The sequence below is a fragment of the Coenobita brevimanus genome, chromosome 23, assembly GCF_032717465.1.
Source record: "Coenobita brevimanus isolate Jiangsu-jjx chromosome 23, ASM3271746v2, whole genome shotgun sequence".
Lineage (NCBI taxonomy): Eukaryota > Metazoa > Arthropoda > Malacostraca > Decapoda > Coenobitidae > Coenobita > Coenobita brevimanus.
The window spans coordinates 63,819,293-63,829,674 of NC_136976.1; positions in this window are offsets into that span (position 1 = coordinate 63,819,293).

The following is a 10,382-nucleotide window of genomic DNA, read 5'->3' on the forward strand; positions in this document are numbered from 1 at the left end:
GAATCCTGGAGTTGTATTCATAGTCTTGAGATTTTTTGTTTATCTTATCTTCATTCATACAGCTACCAATAACGTCAAAACCACAATTACAATGAACATCCAAATTAGAGAAAGTATAACCAGACCAAATGACTTTCAGAAATGGTGAACTTGTTTGTCGTGAAATTTAGCTGGTGTTCATGACCAACCTCAGGACACAGCCACACTCCAGTCTCGAATTTTTCAGGTCATCCCTAGCCTCGTTAAACTGACATCACCAAATTTATCTTACTCCCATTCATTTGAGTGATGTATGATATTAATTTATTCGTGCTAACTCCAGGCGAATTTATTTAACTTACGAAAAGCCTCATATATTATTGAGATTAAAAAAAGATATATTCCTTCACCCCTTCACTACGAGGTCTCCCCACAGCTGAATGTAATCGACTGGCAGTACGATTAGAAAAACAAAAACAAAAGCATAGACGTCACCGTCGTGGAGGGGCTAAATTTTGTCATTTTAAAGCTACTTCTTACCTCAATGGATGAAATCTTAATTGACCATATTATAAGCTCAGTGAATCTAATACAGTTTGGTGGAGCTTAACCGAATGTAAACACAGCCCATTGTAGTTTAAATCATGTAACTCTGCTTACTCTTACACGCCGCTAGCCTCCTCGAAGATTTGAACCAGACATCACAGAAATGAAAGTTGAGGAGAGATGAAGTTCCGTTATCACGCCTCGTTATAACTGTGGTACGCATGACGCAATGGCCACTCATTTTTCTGGGTAGTCGCACAGTTGTTGTCTACGTGAGATTGGCGCCAAACAGCAAGTCATCCGCTTTCCATTCTCAGACGGACAGAGATACAGGTTTCCTACAGTATGTAAGAGGTAGTGAAGAATGAGAGAATTAATAAGATTCTAGCCAACAGGCATTGTGACCAATGCCAAAAGTGTAAAAGAGCTTTACCTTTAAGCTTCAGCTTGTAACTGATGTTCTTATTCGTATCATTATTCTTTGGAGAGGGGCGCTTTCACGCGGTAGCATCGATATAGCAGGGCAGCTCTGCTACCCTGTAAACACTCATCTCTCTCCTGGCCTCCCAAAGTAGGATGGTGAACTGGTGAAAAGGGACAACTTAGCCTCCAGTCCACCGCGCTCGCGTCCAGATGAGCCTGGGGCGGCAACAACACAACATTCATATCCGGTAAATAGTTCAAAGTAAATAGTTAAAAGATGATGTACTCCACACAGCTTTTATATAATATAGTTTTTAACAAATACCACGTTTGAAGCCTATCTTGATTATGCCTTTAAGTGCTCTGCATTGCAGTTATAGTCTGGATAACGTCAAAATTAATGACGTAGCTCAGCTGATAGAAATACCCAGCAGTGAAAGGGGTAAAATGACACACAGCTATAATCTGACACAGAAAATGTTATAATGAAAACAGTGTGGTAACAGAATAAATTAATAAACTTATCACATTCTTTTCCTTTCGTCATTTTTCTTACAATCTCTCCATATCATTCTAGATTTGAGTGTTTGAAACCAAAATTTGTTATAATGTAACTGAAGAAATTTTCCACCAATGTTATGAAGTTTACAGAGTTTTCATTGGTTTAAAACATTTTAGTTTTTTCAGTTTTGATTCACTGACTGCTATATTTTTAATAAAAAATCACGTAATTTTTAATACGGATGTCTGACTTGTAACCCCCGAATCCTCATGGTTACCTTTCAATAGTCTGCTTCACTTGATCTGGAACAAAGTACTTCCCCCAGATTTGTCGATCTCCGCCGGCTTTCTGTTGATTATGTTCTTTTTATTGTCAGTGACCTCATACATACATTGTCATATTCTGTCCACTGACACCATCACCGAGCGCAGCACTGATACCAATCTAGATCAAAGGGTTTTGTTTAGTTGCACCGTCTCAGAAGCTTCAAATGAGAGCATCTTCCTTCATTCTTCTTGCCGTTCTATTGTGTGCCATGACATGCTCTCCAGCAGGTCACCTTCGAAAGCTTATGATGAAGGATCATATAACAAGCTCAACAAACAGTAGAATAATTGGGGTCGGGGGTTTGACTTCTGGAATATACCAAGTGAGCCTTTGATTATTCTCTGTAAATGAATAAAATACTCTCCAGACACGCAGCTGAAAATGCTATAAAGAGGAGACTGGTGTCCCAAAACCCTGGCAATGGGAATACCTCAACTGGTGAACAAGAAACAAAGACATCGCCAAAAACGACTGTACAGGAGTCAGGGAAGCTCATATATCGTCTGATTGTTGCAATGATTTGCCTCAGGCGTCGGTCACAGTTATCCTCTCCTATCACTCTATTCTCTGACGGCCTTCCTAGGATTCGAGCCAGCCTGTATGCAAGAATGAAGATGAGAGTTACTGATTCAGCTGCCGTGACTTATCGGGATATGGAAGTGTGAGTTGCAGCTTTGACTTCGTAGGCAGGGTACAGTCGACTAGGAGACACGTGGGGAGAGAGAGAGAGAGAGAGAGAGAGAGAGAGAGAGACGAACAGAGACAGATAGACAGACAGAGACGGACAGACAGACATAAACCAACAAGACAGAGAGACAGACGGAGACAGAAACAGACAGACAGACACAAACAGGACAGACAGACAGACATGTAGGCTAATGGGTCTGTTAAAGCCCGCGTTGCTTCTTTAGCAAAGCGAGGATAGTCTTTTTGGCTCAGTGGTAACGTGTGAGCGTATGAAGCGCGAGAACCTGAGATCGAATCTCGGCCAGACTAGCGATTAATTTGTCAAGTTCCATTTCGGTTATTACAGACAGACAGATAGACAGACACAGACAGGCAGACACAGAGACAGGCAGACAAAGAGAGACAGAGAGATTTGTCCTTCTGTATATTCTAGTAATAACCGTAATGTCTGCTGCGATATTGTCACAAGGTCTAGGCACTCATGGGTCTGATAGCACTCGTCGATCATACATTTACCCCCTTCAGCCCGATAATGTCTATTGTTTCTATTTTCAGATCATTAACCAAAATAGAAATGTTAGAAAAAAAATACAGAATGTAATAGAGTGAGGAAAAGTGCTGAACTACGACAGGAACACCCCTTGCCAGCGGAAGACCAGCAAAACTCAAACAACCAGTTAATAAGAGAGAAGATACTGCAAAACCACAGACACATATACCTTTCATAGGGGGTCGTGAATTCTCCGTAAAGCAGAACTCATTCAGACGGGCGATTCCACAGTAGTTTTCGTTTGTTTGCTTCCTTCCCAACCACACTTATAACTACGTTTTTTCCAAAAAGTTCAGTATCCACTTTCACTACCCCTGTCAAATGGGTTAGATAATTAAGATTGCTACATAGTTTAGTCACCAAAATCATCATATAATTCAGTCATAAGTCATTTACACAGTTCAGTTTCTTTCGTTTGGGTGCTTGCAAACCGCTACAAACAACTGTGGAATCGGCCCTTAGGCACTCCGTCGCAAACATAAGTGTAACTGGAGTGAGGGATGTCTCGGCACAACATTGGCCCAGGAGGAAGGTGCTGTAACTCGTATGGTGGTTGTCAGATTTCTTCTGGAGTCATCGATTAGGTTTTGTGACCATATAGTGTAATAGTGAGCACAGGTGGGGACAGAATATTTCCTTCTTCGTCCTACATCTAAGGCAGAACCGTGTGAATAATTTCTTATGATTCAGGAACGCCAGTAAGACTTCGTTCATGAGGTCTTGGAGGCAAATCAGGAGAGAAATACCAAAATGTATGAGGTGGATCGAGTCCTTTGTGTTATCTTCGTTTTTACCCATTGTTTGTTTAATATTGTGAGCTATTAGTGGTACGACTTCCGTGAGTGAGAAGTCATCCCCATTCATAACATTATCTCTGCCTGAAGCAAAACGTTCCGCATGTTCCTTCCATGTAACTGACAGGAAACAACCCGATGCATCGGGTTGTTTCCCGTCAGTTACATTATTGTAGGCATCCAAACGTTTTAACTTACCATGTTTGGAAAGCGAACATCTTGGTATTTTTGACCGAACCAGATGATATTTTGGATCACTGTAAGGAACCACTGTCAACTCTGTGAGGTGTGTGATACTGATATTTATTTATTAATTTAATCACACAACTCAATCACTGTCCTCATAGTGTGATTTTATTGTTATCTCTCGCCTCGTTTACTCGAACACTACTGACCCTTAACGGGGTAACACAGCACCAAAACTGTAATTCTAGAAACTTAAAACTACAGCTGATTTTCTTGCACCATTTGAAAGCTTATGAAAAAGTAATAGGTGTTACGTGACTCGGGGTATGTAGCCAGACCATGTGCCCAGCTCAGGCCCCTGCCTTACATATTCTCGGGTCACTCTTGGGTAACGCGTAGCACTCATTAGCCAGCCAAAGAGGCTGTAGGTGGATGGTTACTATAGTACTATTATAGCAGGTACTACCATGGGAGTGCCGTAGAACCAGGGCTCGGTAGCTGGCGTTGCAGAACTTTCCTAGGCGGAAAATGTAACCACACTTACCAAGTACAGCTGTCAAGGTCCGGGCTTAGACTACTACCCATACATATCTGCTACACAAAGCTCATCCTCATGGGTGCTGTGCTTCTTACATTTTCTCTCTTCTTCGCCATATGGTAGGACCCTCTTCATACCCTGACGAGACTCTGTCAGCAACAGGAAGGCAGCTGCTTGCTTGTGGCCGATGAATCTGATCGACCAGACAGAGAAGAGTAGAGCAAGGACTACCTTCAAGACCTTTATCAAAATTGCCACCATAGAGCCGTGAAAAGCCAAAAAGCTCAAATCTGAGCACCAGAAACGTGTTATTTCGGAAATGATCAAAGCTAGACCGGAATACGTGAATAAAATTTTTTTAGGCTGTTTTTCAAAATTTGGTACCATATTGATGAAAAAAGCCAAAAAGCACCGAAAGCAACACCAAAATTGTGTTATCCCTGAAACTGTTTGAGATCACAGCAATCTACGCACTGTTGCAAAGCTTAAGTATCTATTTCCAAAATCCGCAATCATAGTGCTGAAAAGCAACAAAAAATAAAAACAAACAAAAACAATAAAAACATATTTGTCTCGAAAACAAAACTACAGCGAACCAACACACACACACACACACACACACACACACACACACACACACAAAATGCCGTGAATCATTTCATTTTGCCACTTATCTCTCAAGTCTTTAACAAGCAAACACATTTTGAAAGACCTAAAATAGAAAAATGAAAATTGGTCAATTGTGACAAGTATGAAGCGAATCGTTGAAGGAATGGCACCAAGTTAAAAAAAAAAAAAAAAAAAAAAAAAAAGCTTTTAGAACAAAGACGGTAAGCTGAGGAAAACAATAGCCTTCCTCACTTTAGTGTGGAAACCTAAAAAGACAAAAAAAAAAAAAAAATGAACGCATAAAATTAAGCATGGTGTGTGACCCGACATGCTTTGGTATCGGGGGGGGGGGGGTACAAGACACTAGACTGATAGTGACCTGTGCACATTCTGAAATAAGATGGATTATCTTAAAATATGCATTAACATGCAATGTACATCGCATTAGCAAGCTTGCATGCTCCAACACTCTCAAGTGAGGACAACCAAACTTCATTCTCATGTGGCCGAATAACGCTAGAACTGATGTGTGCTTCTTAGTGTTATGCAAGTAGTTGGGTCTACTTTGTTAACCATTTCTTCAGACAGGCTGCCAGGACTGCAACTTATGTCTTTATGTTTGTCCTGGAATTGAAGAAGAAGTGTCTGTTGCCTTGGACGTAAGACTGAGTGGATCACCAGAAGCTCAACGACCACAGCTGTACTCGGTGTGGCTGATCTTCAGGAGGGGGCACTGGGGTATAGCAGATCTTTTGTTATTCTGACTGAGGTAAGTAGCCTTGATTGATGCAGTCAGACAGGGAGTTATGGCTGCCGCTGTCAGTAGTCTGTGCTGGCAGATGGTGTGGCTTCATTGTCACTCCTTTCCATCCTACCTGAGGTGGATAATGATGGCTTTGTTTCCCTCCGCGAATATGAAGTGCAGATTATGAATTACTTAATGCTCCCCAGTCCCCAGTTTAGTGGCATTCGCTACCAAGATGACGGTTTTCTGTAGGTTCAGGGTCTCCTCGGATGGTGGGGTGTAAATTCATGTGGTGGTTATATAATGGGGTCTATAAAAGCCCGCCTTGGTGAAGCAGGGATCCTCTCTTTGGCTTAGTGGTAACGTACACCCCTATGAAGCGTGAGGGCCTGAGTTCGAATGTTGACAAGGACAGTGTGATTAATTTGTTACGTTTCAGTCCGGTTATTACAATGGTTGGCAGCGGTGTGGGATGTGAGGCGCGAAGGGTAATGATCTTGGTTAGCTGAGTAGCTGACAGCGTTCTAGTCTTTACATCCCGTGGATGAGCTGTCTGGTGTAGTGTGGTTCGCAGCGTCCCCACTGGTGGCCTCGGATGCTACGCTATCGTGTGTTCAAAACTGACCAAATTAATCACCAAAGGGAGAAAAGAGTGATGTAATGGGGTCTATAAAAACTTGCGTTGCTTGTAGGCAATGCAGGGATCCTTGCTTTGGCTCAGTGGTAACGTGCGCGCCTATGAAGCTTGAGGGCCTGAAATCGAATGTCGGCCAGGAGAGTATAATTAATTTAAGTTTCAGTCCGGTTATTATGGTTAGACACTACCCATTGTAGTGACCTCCCCAGTTCAGTTATTGCGAGAGGGAGTTCATTTACGATGAAGCCTCTTAAATCACAGTAAGTGGAGGGATATCTTGTCCAAATTAAAGCCGTATAAAGAGGAGTCTACTTGCGCATTGTTGCAAGGCGGTATTGTTTCTTGTTGTTGTCGCTGTTGTTGTTGTGGCTCCAGACTCATCTGGACGTGAACTCGGTGGACTACAAGCTGAAATAATCATTTTTCCAGCAGTCCTCCAACCTCCTTTCGACAGGGAGGGGGTTTAATGATGTATGTATAACCCAGCAGCTCCACCACCTGGTTATATTGGTGCCACCGCGTGAAGACGTCCCTTTCCAGCACCTTGGAGGATGTAACAGCTGCATACGACATTTTGTCTTTGACAGGGTATTAATGAACTTTTACTTGTACAACCACTCCTTCCGTGACAGTCATGATGTTGTCTCTGCTGCATTGTATACTTGGAAGTGGACCCATGCTATATGGTATTGTATGATATATTCGAATATACTGTAGCAGTAGCCGTGTGTGTGTGTGTGTGTGTGTGTGTGTTTTGGGCAGCCGAAACTACACACTCAAATCGCACCAAAATTGGCACAGAAATCACAAAAAATTCCCTGATGTGAAAAAACTTGGTCCCATCACGATTGAAAAATTTTTACTTTATTTTATGAGCGATCACATTTTGACCAAAAAACGCCGCTCTTGGCGACCTGCATAGAATCTCCGTAGAATTTTTTGCCCAGAGGTAGAACTAAAATAAACTGGGTTCCGTTCCCGAAGCTGCAGATAACACGATCAATTGGTTAGCTGCAAAAAAAAATCCAAGCGACAACGTTACACTAGAATAGCACATAAACGCGAGAGCCCTCCACAGGAGCAAGTGCGAGGGGCCCAAATGGCCCACGAGCACTTGTTAGCAGTCTATACTCTGTTATGGTGCTGTCAATCACGTCACCAGTGTTTCATGAACAGCCCGGTCTAGAAACTCCAAATGCATAGAACTAATTATTCTGCAAATGTTGAGTGTATGTTCTTTTTTTTGCATCGGTCTGGACTCGTGTTAGATATAGGCACATGTTCAGCAGATGTGTGCATCAGGGCCTGCCAGTTTATTTCCATGGGGTTAGTAGTCTTCTCTCTGAACCTGCGTATACCCTTATTTACCTGGGAGTAGAAAGCCTCACAAAGGAAACAAGTAGGTGAATTTCTACATGTTCCAATCTAGAGTAGTGTCATCATATTTCCCATGTTGTGCAATCACATTTTTGATGGATCCTGCCAGTTTCTTTGTTCAGACACAGAGATGCAACTCTTTGGTTCTGGCCATCTAAACTGTATGACGGCTCATCGACACAATTTTCCCCTGCCCCGAGGCATCACATGAACTCATCCAAGGTATTATACAGACTACTTTCTTAATGATTTTGATAATCCTTTCACTGGTAGGGGTTTCCCTCAGTTGGAAAAAATCGTTGCACATGAGCCACAGTAAAATTATATTATGAGCATCAACCATCAATCACTGGGGGGACTAAAGGTTAATTCCCATTTATTTACATAAATGAAATTTTTCAATATCATTTGGCTACGAGGTCCCCGCCATCACCTGAGCAGCTGATACTCATTTATCGTTGCCCAAAAAAGGGAGCAGCCCCTTCCCCCCCCCCGACACAATCTCGTGTGAAAGCAGTACTCTAGGTAACTGAGAGTTTTTCTAGTTTGACATTCTAGGAATAAAACAGCTAGCTAAGACATCCCAACTTATTAGGCATTTAAGTGCTTGGCTAGTAAATTTGATGATACACATTGCGTGTTAGGCTGTAGTTTCTGTACGATACTCTTCCATTACATTATTTATTTATTTACTTATTCATTTATTCATTTACTTATTTATTCATTTATTTATTATATTAGTGAAACGTTCTCATTGCCATATTCTCTCTCTCTCTCTCTCTCTCTCTCTCTCTCTCTCTCTCTCTCTCTCTCTCTCTCTCAAAAAGTAAAAGAAAGCTAACAGGTAGGAGTTGGAGATAACAGTGAGCTAAGCTACGAAACTTGCTCTGAATATTTAGTACTTGTTCGTTGTCTTCAGTACCCTCCAGACAATTTTATATCGAAATTTTTGCCAACAGTATATGTCAGCTTCGACGATTTATCTTCCTGTCTGTAGCCAGACGCCCTAATCCCGTTAAGAGGAGGCCACAAACAAATCCCCTCCATGTCGCCCTGTCCCCTGCTATTTCGATGCCATCCCCCTGACTTACACCCCCTTATCTCATGTATCTCTCCAGTCCACCCCTCCACCTCATCCTCAGTCTCCCCCTCCCTCTTCCCTCTCCGCCTCACTCGCATACACTCTCCTCGTTAGTCTCTCACCCTCCATCCTCTCCACATGGCCGAACTACCTCAGTGTACTGTATTTCTCCTAACGCTTTCTGTTACAGCCACATCCACACCACAACTCCTTTACTTCCTCATTTCTTAGTCTGTCTCTCCATGTAACTCCACATGCTTTTCTCAAATAACTTATTTCCACTGTTCTCACTCTTGACTTGTGTCCTTCCAACAAGGTCCAAGCTTCACTTCCATGCGTTACAGTTTATATCACAGTACTATCATGCAGCGGCCTTTTTTTTTTTTTTTTCCTCCATGCTCACTTCCCCATTTCCTATCACTGTTTTCAGTGAACCAACAACCTTTCAACCCTGTTGTACCCATTCAAGCACCTGTCATCCTCTAAACTTCCATCCTTACTCATCTCTCTACCCAAGCACTCACATTTTCCATCTCCTTACTGTCCAACCTGATTGTCCATTTCTGACAAAGCCTCCCCAACTCACTCACCAAGCCTTGCAGTTCCCCTCAGTCCTCACTTAACAGTATATACAGTATCACCTGCAGACAACAGAACAGGAAGTTTCCAAACTCTGCCCCCGCTAATTAGGGCCGCTCCAACGTCAACTGACCTACCTTCCATCTCTTTTATAACTCCATCCATATACAAACTGAACACCCTTGGAGACTTGGCATATCCTTGTTTCAAGCTAACATAGCATCCACAAACGCTGCAGCCCAAGCGCCTTCATACATACTCATGTGACGGTATTCAACAGCTTCCCATTTACTCCACATAGATACAGTATATATTATATATAATACGAATGTATGTATGAAGGCTATGTATTCCACATTCCTTGTCTATCCACCCTGTCATATACTTTCTCCAAATCCATGAAATCCACATACAACTCTATCACTTGTCAGGATTGGTAAGGGTTTCGCAAAAAGTGTTTTCCGGATCCAGAATTTGCTATACGATCTCCAAAAAGTTAATCGATTGTTTCCAGGGACATGGGCTGCCTACCCACCAAATTTGGTCCAAATATCTCTTTCAGTTTTTGAGTAATCCTAAAAACAGGCAAAGTAACAAACGAACAAACAAGGGTGAAAACATCTGTCGGAAAGTCGATTCAGTGCGAAAACTCGCGAAAGTTAGCGGAAGTGTTTCGCCTATAGCTTGACAACTCGCCATGACAGACTTGTAATTCGTATAAATATTGATTTTACATGCAAATATATTTATTTGCACTGTAAATCAATTTTTATTCAAAACGAAGACTGTCAAGCCGCGTCGGCACTCTTAAGGGAAAATACC